Genomic DNA, 6000 nt, shown 5'->3' on the forward strand with positions numbered 1-6000 from the left:
TGACTGAATTGGGGACCTTTCTCCATGATTCCTGGGTAATGGACTCTGTCATCAGTGATGACATGAGGAGGAAGGGTTGGATAAACTGGACAGTCTTACTTGTCATGTCTGCACCTGGCAGATACAGAGATGTTACTGTAGTCTTAATGGCTTTCATTCTATTTTGGTCTCATATATGAACCTGCTTCAAAACAAGTGAAGACAAGGGAAAACACAATCAAATGAATTGTTTTGTACTATATGGGCTATAATACATATGTCTTTGACCATAAGTGTCTTACCCCTCAGACACTCATTACATGCCTGTTATTGGGCCCCCTGAGTTCAAGGGCATCTGGGTTGCCTAGTGGTTAAAGTGTTCAATCATTACTCTTAACACCAGGGTTTGATTCCCCACAGGAGCACAATGGGTCAAGCCCATTTCTTGTGTCCCTCACCATGATATTGCATGAATATTGCCTAAAGTGGAGTAAACCCCAACTCATTCACTCATCACTCATTCTCCTGAGTTCCATCATACCCTGTCATTTACCTATGCTGCATAAGAACAGAGAGGAATGATTGGTCAGAGACATTGAAACTGACCCCAACTATGTAGCAGTAAGCAGTGAGATCTCTGAAGTTCTACTTGGTAGTCGTAACAGAGCACAATGAAAGTCAATGTTCATGAGAAAATCAGGTATCGACTTTTTCCAGTTATCTTCAATCCCCAATTCTGACAATGTTATTACAAAATGAAGAAATGCTCAAAACACACATATTTATTTTCTGGCATAGCCTTCATGACACTCAATGGATAATGCAGAAAGGATGGCATAAATAGTTTGACTACAAAGGATTCATGGCACATCCTTGATACTTTCCTTGGGTCGTACAATACCTCCTCAGCTTACAGGTTGCCGGATTGCCAACATATAACCAGGGGTAGCAGGTTATACCTGCACTTGTGTGTGAAAATCTGGTGTAACAAGCCAAACTTCCTCTTGGCCAAATCTTCCCCATGAGTGAGTGAGTGAGTTTAGTCTTATGAACGCTTTTAGCAATATTCCAGCAATATCACAGTAGAGGACACCAGAAAATGGGCTTCACACATTGTATCCATGTGGGGATTTGAACCTGAGTCATTAGGCTACCCATTGATTCCATGCATGTCGCTCCTGCTGACAGGAAATGATTCTGTGCATGTCGCTACTGCTGACAGGAAATGATTCACTGCTTGTTGCTACTGCTGACAGGAAATGATTCCATGCATGTCGCTACTGCTGACAGGAAATGATTCACTGCATGTCGCTACTGCTGACAGGAAATGATTCACTGCATGTCGCTACTGCTGACAGGAAATGTTTCCCTGCATGTCGCTACTGCTGACAGGAAATGATTCCGTGCATGTCGCTACTGCTGACAGGAAATGTTTCCGTGCATGTCGCTACTGCTGACAGGAAATGTTTCCGTGCATGTCGCTACTGCTGACAGGAAATGATTCCGTGCATGTCGCTACTGCTGACAGGAAATGATTCTGTGCATGTCGCTACTGCTGACAGGAAATGATTCCGTGCATGTCACTCCTGCTGACAGGAAATGATTCCGTGCATGTCGCTCCTGCTGACAGGAAATGATTCCATGCATGTCCCTCCTGCTGACAGGAAATGATTCCGTGCATGTCGCTACTGCTGACAGGAAATGTTTCCGTGCATGTCAGCTACTGCTGACAGGAAATGATTCCATGCATGTCGCTACTGCTGACAGGAAATGATTCCGTGCATGTCACTCCTGCTGACAGGAAATGATTCCGTGCATGTCGCTACTGCTGACAGGAAATGATTCAGTGCATGTCACTCCTGCTGACAGGAAATGATTCCGTGCATGTCGCTACTGCTGACAGGAAATGATTCACTGCATGTTGCTACTGCTGACAGGAAATGATTCCATGCATGTCACTACTGCTGACAGGAAATGATTCAGTGCATGTCACTCCTGCTGACAGGAAATGATTCTGTGCATGTCGCTACTGCTGACAGGAAATGATTCACTGCATGTTGCTACTGCTGACAGGAAATGATTCCATGCATGTCACTACTGCTGACAGGAAATGATTCAGTGCATGTTGCTACTGCTGACAGGAAATGATTCACTGCATGTTGCTACTGCTGACAGGAAATGATTCCATGCATGTCACTACTGCTGACAGGAAATGATTCAGTGCATGTCACTCCTGCTGACAGGAAATGATTCTGTGCATGTCGCTCCTGCTGACAGGAAATGATTCACTGCATGTTGCTACTGCTGACAGGAAATGATTCCATGCATGTCACTACTGCTGACAGGAAATGATTCACTGCATGTTGCTACTGCTGACAGGAAATGATTCCATGCATGTCACTACTGCTGACAGGAAATGATTCAGTGCATGTCACTCCTGCTGACAGGAAATGATTCTGTGCATGTCGCTACTGCTGACAGGAAATGATTCCGTGCATGTCGCTCCTGCTGACAGGAAATGATTCACTGCATGTTGCTACTGCTGACAGGAAATGATTCCATGCATGTCGCTACTGCTGACAGGAAATGATTCAGTGCATGTCACTCCTGCTGACAGGAAATGATTCACTGCATGTCGCTACTGCTGACAGGAAATGATTCCGTGCATGTCGCTACTGCTGACAGGAAATGTTTCCGTGCATGTCACTCCTGCTGACAGGAAATGATTCCATGCATGTCGCTCCTGCTGACAGGAAATGATTCCGTGCATGTCGCTACTGCTGACAGGAAATGATTCACTGCATGTTGCTACTGCTGACAGGAAATGATTCCGTGCATGTCGCTACTGCTGACAGGAAATGATTCACTGCATGTCGCTACTGCTGACAGGAAATGATTCACTGCATGTCACTCCTGCTGACAGGAAATGATTCCGTGCATGGCACTCCTGCTGACAGGAAATGATTCAGTGCAAGTTCAGTGGCTCTTCTTACAGGGATGACACCTCAAGATGGATTGTCATTTTCATGACATACATACAAAAAGCTCGTCCCATGATTGCTTTAGTAACTGCATTTTGCTGACATGTTTTGTGTATCAAATACAGGATCTGAAGCCAAATTTTCTGGAACACTGGCTATAAAGCAGGTCTAGCTTACATATGAAAAAAGTGAAAAAATAATGAAAATTATGATGGAACTTGGCAACATTTTTGGTAGGGTGACATTTCATTTGTTGTTCAGTATACATGAAATAAGGTGACAACTTACAATGTATAAAGGCGCTGGCTTAGTTGTCTTTGGTTCCAATTAAAACCTGCTAAAAGGTCTGACGCTAAAGAGTTGGCACTGTCAAATTTCCGCCTCTTCCCCAAACTGAATAAAGAACCAGACTCTCAAGTTGGCTGGTGAAGAATTACATATGAAATGTCACGGATGCAGTCAGTCACCCTTGTTCATCAAGTTTCCAAGATCCCAGGGTATCGACCCTACAGTGTGAAACACCTTCTCGGATAACACAGGAGATATCTGGTTGTGTTTACATGTCTGCTGTATCATGGAAGCATTCTACACATTGCATATTACCTACATGGAAAGTATGTATATAATGTGTGTCACTGAATAATGCATCAAGGTCATAAACATGTTGACTAACCTTGCTTGCAAAGGGCAGCTGCATACTGTGGAACCACCTTATCAGAATTGATGATAATTTGTCCTTGGAGATTTATCAAAAATGATAAGAAGGAGTTATGCAGAATAGAAAATGATAGTTGTGCACTAAAAACTGAGTCAGTGAATAATAACGGTGGTATTGACTTGAGATAAACATGGCCACCTAGAACTTGAGAAGTGACACAAGACACAGGTAGATACCATGTAACTGAGAAATACTTGGGAGTGTATAGATAATTGGTGGGGAAACGACAATTGTGATAACGATGGAGTTTCTTGCAACATCCTATGGAGATAGTCATAGAACTTTTCGCCTTGAATCGTCTCAAATGACGTCATTCCCCAAATGAATGTAAACTTTACATGAAATAAAAACAAGCTGAAGTACTGTTCAGTCACTTTTGTTAACTGACAAGAAACAGTAAAAAACACAAACTTATTGTTATTCTCAATTTCAAACTCTGAGTCCCATGCCATGTTTGTTTGAGATCTTACAGGGGCAGATAACACTAAATCACAGTGAACAAATCTGGTACTTCCTGCGTATATCAACACTGACAGTTACACACACTATCCACGCATCAACAGGTTTTCGCTTCTGCTGTTAATTAAATACCCTTGGAAACTCACCAAATGCAATTCATTGATAGGTTAAATGTATGTTGAATGTAGTTACAGCACTATATTCTATTTCTTGTCAAAACATGAGATTCAAGATACAATCAAGATACAATTTTATCCTTTCCTGTTAAGTTAAGTTCTGATGTCCAAATTTTCAGGATGGGGATGACAACATATTGACAAATGAAAGTGTTAGAAGAACAGGTCTTAGAGTACTTATGACATCAATCTTGTAGACTTGAATCCTACTATTTCTCAAGTTCACCGTTTTGAAATAATTTCTCTTGTACTATTTCTTTAAAACAAGAGACTAAAATAGCTGTATTGTTCTAAAAAGGGTCATGCACACAATAACTGAGAAAGAATGTGTTTAAATATCTGAAGACAAGTGGTAAGAGGTTGTTTGAATTGTATGGAATATGAAGTAATTGAGAACACGTTTGACACAGTCATAAGCATATTTCACCTTAAATTACCAGTCAAACAGATTTCCAGTTAATGCTGTCTTGATGTGCACAGGTACAAAAGACCCCTAGTCATTGTTCATGCTCAACCTTGGGAAAATGCCAGATGGAGAGGGATAGATATGTTTCTGTCTTGTACCTCACAAAATGTCATTTCTTGATTTAATGTCCACAGAAACACAATTAAACACACACAGCAACATTTTCAGTAAAAAGTTATAGATTGTTGAGGCAGTGACTAAACACCTGTAACGACTGTACATCAAGACATTCTGGTGACAACTGCCACCTGGACTCATGCCACCCAGACAACTGCCACCCAGACACATGTCACCCAGACAACTGCCACCCAGACACATGTCACCCGGACAACTGCCACCCAGACACATGTCACCCAGACAACTGCCACCCAGACACATGTCACCCAGACAACTGCCACCCAGACACATGTCACCCAGACAACTGCCACCCAGACACATGTCACCCAGACAACTGCCACCCAGACACATGTCACCCAGACAACTGCCACCCAGACACATGTCACCCGGACAACTGCCACCCAGACACATGTCACCCAGACAACTGCCACCCAGACACATGTCACCCAGACAACTGCCACCCAGACACATGTCACCCGGACAACTGCCACCCAGACACATGTCACCCGGACAACTGCCACCCAGACACATGTCACCCAGACAACTGCCACCCAGACACATGTCACCCGGACAACTGCCACCCAGACACATGTCACCCGGCCAATTCCCTCCCCAAAATAAAAGTAACATGAAGAACATAGTTCAGTTTCAACATTTATTCATTTTAACATATGTACCATATAACAATATTCCATATAAAACAAACATGAACTATTACCTTCTTCTTGACATGCTTTAGTATCAGCTTTACTGATCATATATAATACATAACAAATGATAGCATTTATAAAGTAAGGAAGCACTATTTTGTGACAAGCATGAGGTTGTTCTAACTTTTACTGATGTTATGTTTGCATGATACTGCCATGTTTGCATGTAGCTTGAACTCAAGTTCTCTACATTCTTATATTCTATAAGATCTGGTCATGCAGGACACCAACACACTGGTCATCGAGAACCTTGATGGACACACGGTACTATCCATTCCGTCTCAGCTCACAGTGGTAGCTGACAACTCCATTCTTCAGATCCTTGTGTCTACTGATACCCCCTGAAATGAACCTTCTTGACACCTCTCTGCGACATAACATGCTCTACTTGGTT

This window comes from Haliotis asinina, chromosome 1, assembly GCF_037392515.1.
Source record: "Haliotis asinina isolate JCU_RB_2024 chromosome 1, JCU_Hal_asi_v2, whole genome shotgun sequence".
Taxonomy (NCBI): domain Eukaryota; kingdom Metazoa; phylum Mollusca; class Gastropoda; order Lepetellida; family Haliotidae; genus Haliotis; species Haliotis asinina.